General features: G+C 39.0%; 2 pseudogenes; both read right to left on the bottom strand.

Moving 5' to 3' along the window:
* Positions 1 to 7,333: 7,333 nt before the first annotated feature.
* On the bottom strand, positions 7,334 to 7,727 carry LOC148759024 (peptidyl-prolyl cis-trans isomerase A pseudogene; annotated as a pseudogene).
* Positions 7,728 to 10,429: 2,702 nt separating this feature from the next.
* On the bottom strand, positions 10,430 to 12,489 carry LOC109459662 (plastin-3 pseudogene; annotated as a pseudogene).
* Between the last annotated feature and the right edge of the window lie 495 nt (positions 12,490 to 12,984).

Here is a 12,984-nt window from a genome sequence, read left to right as displayed (position 1 = left end):
TCTGACATATTTCGCTCAGCATTACACTCTCAAGATCCATCCACGTTGTCACAAATGGTCCTATATCATCTTTTCTTACCGCCGAATAGTATTCCATTGTGTATATATACCACAACTTCTTTACCAGTGGCAATCTTAAACCTATCTCAATACTATTTCAAATATTATATTACTACATTTATCTCAGGATAAATAAAGTTTTTACAGGAATTAAGATACACATGTAAAATGACATTTCATCATGGAATAAGATGGGAGAAAAATCAATGTAATATAGCATTTTCCCAAGATGTCCCAAGCAATCAGAATATGCAAAGTGAAATTTTAGTGAGAGGTCATTTACGTTATTGCCATTTGCTTTGTGATCATTTTCTTTTAAAAATGTTTTCTTTTGAAAGTAAGACTATATTTATTTTTAGTTTTTGCATTTCATCAAATAGTAGAATGAAATTTCAACCTTAGTAATAATCTTAAATTTCTAGCACACCTAATAGCTCCATTGGGAATTGGTAAAATGGGCTTTGATGCCTTGATGGGTACAGATTGTATAAAAAGAAAGAATGTACAAAGGGTAGGAGAGAAATAAAAGCACGTTTCAGCAAAGTAAGATAAATTGTCGTGAAATAGTTAAGAATCATTATATGTGTAGCTATAGCCCTTATTTAGAATTCTAATCCAATACCAACACAAATGCTTTATTCTGTTGTTGATGATAGGCATTCTAACAGGTATGAGGTCATATGTCATTGTGGTTTTTATTTGCATTTCCCTAATAGCTAGTGAATTTGGTCATCTTTTCATATATCTATTGGCTATTTGTGTGTCTTCTTGGGAGAAGTGTCTGTTCATGTCCTCTGCCCATTTTTTAATTGGATGGTTTGTTTTGTTGTTGTTGTTGAGTTTTATGAGTTCTTTATATATTTTGGATATTAGCCCCTTATCGGAAGTGTTGTTTGCAAATATCTTTTCCCTCTTGGTTGGTTGCCTCTTTGTTTGTTGACAGTATCCTTTGCTGTGCAGAAAGTTTTTAGTTTGATATAGTCCCATTCATTTATTTTTGCATGTACAGAGGAGAGAACTTTGACTTCCAGCAGTACCTGGAATCAAAGTTTTGCCACCCTTGTGGATCTAAAGGACCGGGACATAACTGAAACTTGAACAAACCTCCATTTTGTTTGGATCAGTAAGAACACCCTGCCCCAAAAATGTGATCCTGGCATTCTCTTACTCCTAGCCCAAAGTTGGGATACATACAGAGAGGAGAAACTTGCACGCTGCACTGCTCAAGCTTGAAGGCACCTGCAGTCAAGATAGTTCCTGCTGCCTTCCTGAAGCCAGTGGAATGAGCCTTGCCCCCTACACTCTACAACTGCCTTGTTAAAACCAGTGGGCTTGCTTACACTTGCTTACACAGGGGACACCCCTTGACCCTGGTGGCTGGTGACTGAGGAAGCTGGTGTAACTGAATTTCATGACTGTAATAATTCAAAAAACAGTGACAGGCCACCACCCTCAGGACACTGCACAAATAGCAGACTGAAACATAACTCCAGTATCCCTGTGAAAAATGCCTATTTACTTAACCTGGAGCTTCAGCCTGAAGGACAAACTCCCGGTTTCCCATGTACCTAGAGGCTAAGGAGGCACTCGAGGAAACAAAAGCAGAGAGACACCATCCTTATGTACCCCCTTGGCCTCATTACAGCTCCATGGCACTGCCCAGAAAAGAGCTTATACACTTGTCTGGAGTTTCAATTTCAGCAGCAGTTGTCCAGGGGACACTTCTAGATCTCCTGGTCTGGAAGCCAGAAGGGCTAACAATTGTGGCCCCACAAAACTATATAAATTTGCATACTATAAAAGCTGCTGCCTGAGGGTATGGCTTCCAAACCGCCTGAAACTAAGTGCTAAATGAAATTCCTCCCCTTAGACAGGTCTGGTACATCCTCAACAATGGGAGCATATGTAGACTAACTCGGGTGAACTCAGTAGACCATCACAACAGCTTGAAGGACAACCAAGGGCTAGGGCAAGGGTGAACAAGGATAATCACCTACACAGTGCCACTGTTTCAAGATTGAGAAAGTAGCTGTTTTGCCTAATACAAAGAAACAACCACAGAGAGTTGAGCAAAATGAGAAGGAAAAGGAATATGTTCCAAATGAGAGAATAAGACAAAACTCCAGAAAAACACCTGCAGGGTAACAGAGATAAATAATCTATTTAATAAAGAATTCAAAGGAACAGTCATAAAAATGCTCACTCAGGAGAAAAATGGATGAACTTCAACAAAGAGATAAAAAATATAAGAAAGTACCAAACAAGTTATAACTAAATTTAAAAACACTAGAAGGATTCAACAACAGAAAGGAGGAAATAAAAACAAATCAGTGAGTTGGAGAAAAAGCTATAAACAAAAGTCTGGAGGACGCTTTTTGAAAAATTAAACCAGAGTTTATTCAGATAGTGATTTGCAAACCAGGAAACATCGCCCTTGGTATGAATTGACAATATATTCCAAAATGGACGGGATAGAGCAGGGTTTATGAAGGCAAAAGTTGCAAGGAGCTGATGATCAAAGAGATGGGGTTGCTAGGGGAAACAAGACCATAAACTTACATCATTCATTTTCTGATTGGTGGCAGCAACTGGATTTTCTTTCTTCTTCTTCTTTTTTTAAATTAAAGTTTACTGGGATAACAATTGTTAGCAAAGTTTCATAGATTTCAGGTGTACAATTCTGTAATATATCATCTATATATAACATTGTGTGTTCACTACCCAGAGTCAGTTCTATTTCCATCACCATATATTTGATCCCTTTTACCCTCATCTACTACCCCCTCCCACCTTACCCTCTGATAACCACTAAACTATTGTCTATGTCTATGAGTTTTGTTTCTTCATTTGTTTTTCTTGTTCTTTTGTTGTTTTCAGTTTTATATACCACATATTAGTGAAATCATATAGTTCTCTACTTTTTCTGTCTGACTTATTTTGCTTAGCATTATAATCTCAAGATCCATCCATGTTGTCACAAATGGCACTATTTCATCTTTTCTTATGGCAGAATAGTATTCCATTGTGTATATATACCACAACTTCTTTATCCATTCATCTATCGAAGGACATTTTGGTTGTTTCCATGTCTTGGCCACCACAAATAAAGCTGCAATGAACATTGGAGCACAAACATCTTTACAGATAAGAGTTTTCAGATTTTTTTGGTAGATATCCAAGAGAGGGATTGTTGGGTCTATTAGTAGTTCTTTTTTAATTTTTTGAGGAACCTCCACACTGCCTTCTAATAGTGGCTACACCAGTCTGCATTTCCACCAACAGAGTATGACAATTCCTTTTTTGCCACAGCCTCTTCAACCCTCGTTATTATTTGTCTTGTTGATGATAGCCATTCTAACTGGTGTGAAATGATATCTCATTGTGGTTTTTATTTGCATTTCTCTGATGATTAGTGATGTTGAGCAATTTTCCATATGTCTATTGGCCATTTGTATGTCCTCTTTGCAGAAATGCCTATTCAGGTCCTCTGCCCATTTTTTAAATTGGATTGTTTGTTGTTGTTTTTTTTGTTGAGTTGTATGAGTTCTTTATATATTTTGGATATTAGCCCCTTATCAGAGGCATTGTTTGCAAATATCTTCTTCCATTCGGTGATTGCCTCTTTATTTTGCCGATGGTTTCTTTTTCTGTGCAGAAGCTTTTTAGTTTGATATAGTCCCATTCATTCATTTTAGCTTACACTTCCCTTGCCTTTGGGGTCAAATTCATAAAATGCTCTTTGAACCCAAGATCCGTAAATTTAGTACTTATGTTTTCTTCTGAGCAGTTTATTGTTTCAGGTCTTATGTTTAGGTCTTTGATTCATTTTGAGTTAATTTTGATACACAGTGACAGATAGCAGTCCGGTTTCATTCTTTTGCATGTGGCTTTCCAGTTCTCCCAGCACCATTTATTGAAGAGGCTGTCTTTTCTCCATTGTATGTTTTTGGCTTCTTTGTCGAAAGTACCCCATATTTATGTGGGTTTATATCTGGGTTCTCAATTCTATTCCATTGGTCTGTGTGTCTGTTTTTCTGCCATGTCTGTTTAAACTCCATACTGTTTTAATTGTTGTTGCCTTGTAGTACAAGCTGTAGTCAGGGAGTGTGACACCTCCAGCATTGTTCTTTTTTCTTAGAATTGCTTTGACTATTCAGGGTCTTTCGTTGTTCCATACAAATCTGATGCTTTTTGTTCTATTTTATTTCTGAGCTGCCTTGTTACCTTGGTTATTCATAGCAATTAATGAATTGTTATTTGTCTTCCTGGACATCTGTATGAGTGGGTTCTACAACAGGTTGGTAGGAAGAGGTCTTTTTCTGCTTTCTAGTAGGTGTTGGTAGAATGCTTTTTTTCTCTCTGACTGCAGCCTTTTATTCTCTCTCATGCTGGAGTGTTATATTTTCTCTGCATTGTTCCAGCTTCTCACACAATGGGGGGGGGGAGGAATTCCCTGGAAGGTGGGCTTCTCCTCTGTGAGCAGGTCATCTGGGTCTCAGGGCACTGCATCCATTGCAGGCTGTGGAGAGCTTCTGAAGTTCCGAAGCTCTTCCTGCACCAGATTCAGGGACTGTGTGCTTCAGCAGCTTTGTTTGCCCCTGCAGGGATTTATCCAGATAGGTGGGGGCAGCGGTGGAGTAGGTTGTGAGAGGTGGCTCTGAACAATGGCAGTGACCACCAGCACAGCCAGTCCTGCACCCAAGGCTTTCTCCCCTTCACCAGAACTAGTTGGGCTGCGAGTCTGTGGCTACAGGCTGCAGTTTTCAGAACTGCAAATATTCTGTTCTCAAAAGAACACTGCTACTCTTCAGCTTCTAGCACTGACACTGCTACTGTTCGGCTTCTAGCACTGGGGAGGTGGTGGTGGGGCGAGCTCTGGGAAGGTAAGAGGGGTTGGCTAGGCTCCGTGCCTAAGCCTTCTATCCTCTGCTTGGCAGTGAGGGCTTAAAGCACTATTTTCACCTTTCTTCCCTCAGTCTTTGCTCCGAGGTCTCTGCCGTGAGTGTTGGGCTCAGCTGTATTATACGCTGATCCCTCAGGCAAGACTGTGGGCCATAAGGGGAGTGCTAGCAGTCCGAATTCTTCCCTCTCCCATGATTGTGGTAGCTCTGGAATACAGGGAGCTCAGAGCTCCAAGCTCCAGTCTGCAACCTGTGCCTGTGCGGCCCGCGTCTCTGCACCTCCCCTTTCCCTTCTCCCCCCTTCGTCCAGTTTGCCACCTTTAGATGATTTTAATTGTGCATCTCTTAGTCTTGCCTGTCTGCTATTCAAGGAGTCCTTTGTGAAATTATAGATGTTCAATTTGTAAATTCCAAGGGAGATTTCATAGGCTCACCTCACGCCACCGTTTCTATGATGTCATCTCTGGCAACTGAATTTTCAATGGTCAGCTGACTCAGTGGTCAAGCAAGTGGGGCTGTGAGATAAGAACAATGGGCAATATGTGATTAAGCATTTATCAATCCTACTTTCAGCCTACACCTGTAGAACAAAAAGCCTGCTTTGATCACACACTTATAGTACAGGGAGTATTATTTAACAATGATGCAAGGAGTACAAGTAATCAAACAGACTGCAAAAAGCTGCAAAAAAGCTGCAAAAATCAAAATATTGGGCCATAAGTTATGATGTTAAAGTTCTTTTAAGTCCTCATTTCCCCCTTTTTATCAGACCTCACAGAATGCAATCAGCACAGGAGGGCTGCTTGCTCCACAGCAGTTTTAGAGCCCAAAAGGCAAAGTTATTTTCTGTAAGCTGCTTCAGAGCAAAAGCTGCAAAAATCAAAATATTGGGCCATAAGTTATGATGTTAAAGTTCTTATAAGTCCTCATTTCCCCCTTTTTATCAGACCTCACAGAATGCAACAGTGCTGATGAATGAGTAATGAATCTGATTCTCTCTTATTGAGTCCCATTGTCATTGCCAGAGAGATGTATCTCCCTGCTCAAGATCTTTTTTGTACCATGGAGGAGGGAAATGAGACCAAAATTTCATAGTGGTTTAAACCCCAATGGCCAAAGTCTGTACAGGCTAGGCAAGTGGGACATAAGAAGTTAGAGTGGCAGAACATGGCTTTAAGTAAAAGTGATAATTAAAACGTAAGGGAATATACACTTATTAATAATTAGGACTACAAAAGTTTAACAGTTGTGGTAGACTGATTAATTATTTCTATTTTATATGCTACCATTTCAGTCTTTACAGCTGACTTCAAACAACAAGAAAGGTAGTAGACCATAAGTTTAAATGCTGTAAACAAGATCAATAAACTTATTACTATCATGACAATAATTTGTAATATGGATTGGAACCAATTTCCTATTATAGAAGGTAGCCAGTTAAGCAAGTCATGTAATGGGTCATTCTTTCTTACTTGCTGTAGCCATCTAGATTGCTGATAATTTTTTCTAATCAGGTTTCTACTTTTCCAGAGATGTTTATAAATGTACAGCAAGTAGTGTGGGCAACAGCACAAACTCTCCCTTGTTTAACCAGCAGGCAGTCTCAGGCCATACAATTGTCGAAAACTACTTCAAGTAAAGGAGTCTAGTGATTTCTGTTAGGCAGAAATGGCTTTAGTCATTTCTTCAGCTATTGACCTATTGTAGTAGATAAGTTTCTGATCATGTCTCTATTCACATATACGCCTGCATTTGGGGTTAATGTACTGATACATGATCCCTGAGCTTTTACCAGAAATGCCTAACTGTAACAATATTTCTTTTACTCTATTTCTTACCATTTTTATCCTCTTATATCTAACTGGAAACCCCCAGGCCCTCACTCAAGATCCCCTAGAAGTATCTTGGGAGCTCTGATGATTTTCCCCCGGTACAAATTCCTAAATTCTTAATATTCCCCTTTAACTCTGCATATTAACTCCTGATCTCCCCTTCATCCCTTACATTAATTGTTGAATCATTTACTCTGTCTTTCCACTTCTTTTTTCTTTACTGTTTAAGCTTTAACCTGTTATAATGAAAACCAAATCAAGCATTCTTTTCTTCTTATTCTTTTTTATAACCATTTATACTTGGAAAAATAATGTCTTGATAAAGCTCTCCCAAGGCACAGCTAAAGAGGGCAAGCTCTCTGATTGTTGGATATGCCACCAAATCCCTCAATCAACAGAGGACTAATACTTACCTTTAGTCATTTCTGTAACTAATTTTGATAATGTTTCTGACCTATCATTTACCTACACTTGCCCCCTTCAAATTTTACCTTTCAAGTAAATATTAGGGTAGAAAAAGGTTCTACCTCGGATTTATCACTAATCCTCTTTCACCTTTCCGAAGATCACATGCTTGCTATCCGACTACTCAGTCTTGACAGTGCAGATGGAAAACTGGGAACCATTTGTGTTGTTGGGTCCAGCATTTTCCATGGACAAAATTCCAGGACCCATACATTCTCGATGAAATTTTCATTATCAGATTTCTCCCCATAGATGAACTTGCCACCCATGCCATCATGGCATGTGAAGTCACCACCCTGGCACATAAATCCCAAATAATTCTGTGAAAGCAGGAAACTTCATAACCAAATCCTTTCTCCCTAGTGCTCAGAGCACAAAAGTTTTCTGTTGTCTTTGGAATTTTGTTTGAAAACAGCTAAAAGGAGATGTGTCCCAAGGGCTTGCCATAGATGATGAGATCTAAGAACATGGTGGGAATGACAGTGGCTGGGTGTGGGCAGCTCCCACGTGGCAGTGTCTGCAAGGCCAGCCAATTGAATTTTAATTTTGCCTGTTATGCTTTCCGCCAAACCAGAAGATTGAGGATGGTAGGTACAGTGGTAGTGTTGATAAATAGACCAGATTTTGCAAATGGCTTGGATAATCAGTTCTGTGAGATGAGTTCCTTGATCACTGTGTATTTCTTGAGGGACTCCCCAAGTTGATAAAGTCTTTTCTAGCAAGAATTTAGCTGCATCCCTGGCTATAGCCTGATGGCAAGGGAAAGCTTCAACCCAGTGAGAAAACATACAAATCATAACAAGTATGAATTTATAATTCTGAGAAAGCAGAAGTTGGATAAAATCAAGTTGCCATACTTCAAATGGTCCAGGTGGCAGAGGGAAATGACCCATATTGGCATGTATCAGCTTGCCAGGGTTATATTGAGAGCAAATTTTGCACAGTTGATAAATTTGATGGTAGGGTTCCCAATAGTGTTGCTTTCCCCATTGAATAATTTTATCTGTGTGGGTAAAGTTATGAATAAAAGTTAACACTTCCTTTTTTGAAGCCAGAGAGGAAGAACAGGGCAGCAGTTTGGCTTGAGCCATATCCACTGAGTTAAATCAAAAGTGCAGCCTTGTTTTATCTACTTCCCCCTTTTAGAGTCTGAAAAGGTGGCTTGGGCTTTGACCAGTTGGAGATAAGGTGCAACTTTATGCAGAGAAGTATGAGAAACGATAGCAGGGAAAGTGGTGACTGATGTGCTACTGATTTAACATCAGCATCTGCTAAATGTTCCCTAATTCAGTTTTGTCTCGCATAGAAGAGTGATCCTGTATCTTTATTGTTTTTGTTTTTGTTTTACTAATATTGAAAGCCTTTATTTTGTTATTTTTATTTTTTATTTATTTATTTAAAAAAATTTTTTTTATTAGTTTCAGATGTACAAGACAAAGCAAAACTTAGACGTTTATCACTTATATCCCTCACACTGTGTGAACCCCTCTCCCCCCATCCACTATCCCTCTGTACATTCCCCAAATTAATTTTCAAAACCCCGTGGCCATCTTGTGGTTACCGACTATTTTCTAAACCTCTCACCTTCCCCTTATCCCCACCCCGCCTCCCCTCTAGCAACCCTCAGTTTTTCCTCCATGTTTCCAAAACTGTCTCTGATTAGTTCATTCACTTATTCTTTCTGTATTTTTATAATAGGCATTGATCTAGGAAGTAAGATAGACTCTAAAAGGGTAAGACTAAAATCTTTGTTTTTGATGGGTTGTACTGAGGATGTAAGGAACCCACACTGTTTCCAATGTATACCAAAATCATGGGCTATTCCAAAACATACCTGCTGTCTGTATAGGTATTAGCAGCTTTGTCTTAGGCTAAGATATAAGCTCTAGTTAGTAAATATAGTTCAGCTTGTTGTGCAGGCCTAGCATTTGGGAGTGGGCCTGATTCTACAGTCTCCTCTAAAGAAACAATAGCATAATCAGCTTGGTCAATCTCTGGAGATAAAACCCAAAAGTGAACCAGCTGAAATCAGAATTATGTAAAGGAGTCCTCGTAACTGGTCTGTCAGGGAAATACTGTCATGGGGATTGCTGTCAGGGAGGGGAAGGAGAGCTGTAGGATTAAGAAGATTGTAGCCGGTGATTGTTAGATGAGAAGAGAAAAGTATTTCATAAGAGAGGTGGTACAGTTAACAGAAAGATGTTGCGTATGATTGGAATTTTTTTTATTATGTAAATGCCTTTATTTGAACTAATACATTGCTATTAAATTACATCATTTTTCAGAGTTAGAGTAACATTATGATCTTGAAAACTATAGCAGACAGCTTGACAAAGCAAGAGTACATAAGTCCTACATAATTTTTTAATTTTTTTTTAGTGACCACAACCTTGTCTGAGGTGTAAAATTAGAAAATCTGTTGTACGCTTATCATACTTAGCCTACCGTATTCTGACTTCTGAGCCCACTCTCTCCTCAAGTGTCATATTCAACAGCATTTTAAATCTAGAAAGAGAGTTTGATGATACAGATTTTAAAACAAATAAGTAGATATTGAACCAAGTATTTTAAGACAAAATATGTCTACTGTTTACAGCTTGGGTAAAGGGGAAGATGCAAATTTAAGGTACATTTTTCCTCTACCTATAATGTATGTATCTTACTTGAAGATCCCTTTAAAAAGTAGCAAAATCAGCAGTCTTGTTTAATGTAATCAAAATATTCTTAAATGTACGAAAAAGGATCATGTAGAAAGAATACTATAAAAAGATACTGATTTTAAGAATAAAAGAATATGAAAACTTCTATTATATTCTGCAGAGCCAGTTACTTCTGCAAATTTTCAGTACTATAAAGATAAGCAAAGGATACTCATATCTAAATACTCTCTGACCACAGTTCTCAAATAAGAACTACCATACTAGGTGGAAAGCAAATTTATTGTCTAATAATATTCATATCCAGTTATCTAAGCACATCCCAAGAGGTGGATATCCTAGGAGGGAAAAAGATACATAGAAAGGAATAACATACAGCAGTGGGAAATGTCCAGGGTAGCAATCTAGAAGGAAAGTAAATGATTTGGCTATGAGAACATGTCAATAGTTCCTGATAAATCCAACTTTTACTACAGAAAAGGAGCTGTTTTTATGAAAACTCTTTCCCCTGAGGGATTTCATGAAGAGCTAGTCTTGTTAATCAATCAAAATTAAAAGTCCTTTAAATGACCAATAGTTCCTTAAGCCAGGAGCCCTTTACCTGGAAATAGCTGACCTGCTAATCAAGCACCTGGGAGCAAGGCTGTTTTTATTCAAATTAGTTATTTTACACTCTCTGCGTTCCCCTCCCCATCAAGCATGCAAATACGGTCAGGACCATCTTGGGCTTTACTTCCACCAGGTCTTCAGGGAGAGCATACACCCTGGCTCCAATTCTTCTAGTCATTGGCACTGCAGACCTGGCATTGTTATGCTTGTCATCTTCTGTTAGACTGCTGCTCTTAACAAGCTCATAGTTTATGCAGCCTGGCTGGATGGCATCAATTAAATCCACAACTGCCAAACTGGAGCTGATCATCTTGTCCTTAAAGCTCTGAATGGAAGTTGACTTTCCAGCTTCGCTCAATGTTCTGTTCACCGTCATTAACTTTCTGCCCATCTCTGAGATCTTCCAGGATATTGAGAGTATATCTTCTCATCAACTGCCAGACTAAAGCTAAAGTCAGAGTTTTGTTCCCATCATTCAGGTCTTGTTCTCCAATGCCAACCTGGGAGAATTAGGCAGGATGCTTCCCTAATTCAACAGCATAGTTGCAGTTTTCTAGCTTTTTCATGTTGGCTCCAAATTTTGGGTATGGAGGTTTATTAACCTTACTCCAGTCAACAGGAACTTTAATTCGTTCATGTAACTGTAAGATTATCAGGGCATCTTGCAGGTCGGCATTGAGATGGTTTACATGGAGATTAACACCAAGAGATTTCATCCAGTTATGGAAGGGTCTTTCTTCACAAATTTCTCCTTCTAATAGAGTCTAATCAATATCCTGGTTCTCTGGCTTAGTTAGTGCTGGGTACTTATTAAACAGGTTAGCCACAAACGCTAAGTTCAGTTTGGTGTTTCCACTGACAACATCAGCAGGGGTAACAAACTATCTGCAATCTAATTTGTCTGCTTGTTGAAGCATACTCTCAGCTCTCTTCAAATCATCTGTTTTGTTGAAACCTGACATGTTAATATCTATCCGTGGTTCACCTTCCTTTTGTCATTTTGGCACAATTTGATTGAGAAGATGGAAATAGGCTTTGGATCCTTGATGTCAGCACTGAAGTTGTTGACTTTTTGCGAGCCAGACTTTTCCAAATGAAAGTTTTCCCATCTAAGCAGAAGCTCTTCTGGAGACAATTTCATAAGCTCGTCCAAAGTCTCACCATATAGAAGTAAAGTAGCCAAGGCTTCATTCCTGCTTAATTCAATGTCAGCAAACAAACTGATCTTAATGATCTGCCAAAGCAGTCCCCAAACCAGATGAGGTTTCCTAGCCCGCAAATCCTCTGCACCAATGTTCACAACGTGGCACCCAATGGCAGAAGCAGAGTTCAGTGCCAAGTTCAAGTTTTCCTGAATGATGAAGGGTGTAAGTTTCTTCTTGTTGATTGTTCTTTCATCAATTGTATCAGGAACTGAAAGGTTGATCATTTTACAAAGCACAATTCCATCACCAACAGCTTTGAACACGTCATCCGTATTTGGGTTCATTGGTATAGCATTTTCCAGAGCTTTGTTTATCCAGCTAACAAAAGCACATTTTTCTTCCTCTGAGTAAGAATGCTGTGTTCCTTCACTGGTCAGCTCTGAAGTTCCTCCCAGAGCACAAATACTTTCTTTCCTGTTGATTGCTTTGCGGAAGGTTTTGGCACTATCACTGCTTTTTACTTCTTGGAAAATATAAACAAATTCATCAAAATTTATCTTCTCATCTTTATTCCTGTCACCATCCAGCATGAGTTGTTAAATAATTTCTCTCACTTTATATCCCAGTAATGGCATATTAGCTTCCTTGAAAAGCTCATAAAGTTCATAGTCACAGATGAATCCATTGCTGTTGAGATCAACTTTTGCAAAGGCCTCTTTGAGTTCATCAAGCTCATCTTTGGAAATCTGAGTGGTAGCCATCTCATCCATTTATAGAAGATCTATTGTGTTAAGATTCCACTAAAGACAGACAACTTCTCAGTAGAGAAGTTGGGAAAAAATACTTTTCAGAGTGGTCTCAGGATCTATAAAGTCTCAGAGTACCAGATCTGGCCTGACAGCCTCCCACAGACCCATTCAAATAACTTCTGCCTCTCAAAATCTTTTTTCTGATTGGAATTTAAAAGACTCGACTGCATGGGGAACACAGACAGTGAGAGGAGATCCAAAAATTATTTTTTCAGTAGCTTTAATTAAAGCAGCAGTGGTGGCTGCTGCCATAAGGCAGGGTGGTAGGCTCTGGGCTGTGAGGTCTAACTGTTGGCTGTGATATCCTTCAGGGCAGTGTTGTCCACCATGGGGTTGAACAAGTACACCAAATGCATTTCCTTCCCTTTCGTGGACAAAAAGTGAGAAGGGAAGTTTATAGTTTGGATGTCCTAGCATTCGTGCCTGAGTTAGTTGTTTCTTTAAAATAGTAAAAGATTGTTCAGCCTTATCATTCCATTGTAGGCGATCAGAAAAAGAGGCTTTTA

Source organism: Rhinolophus sinicus, chromosome 1 (genome assembly GCF_057876585.1).
Source record: "Rhinolophus sinicus isolate RSI-liver-muscle chromosome 1, RSI-T2T, whole genome shotgun sequence".
NCBI classification, from domain to species: domain Eukaryota; kingdom Metazoa; phylum Chordata; class Mammalia; order Chiroptera; family Rhinolophidae; genus Rhinolophus; species Rhinolophus sinicus.
This window is presented reverse-complemented; position numbering and strand designations above follow the sequence as displayed.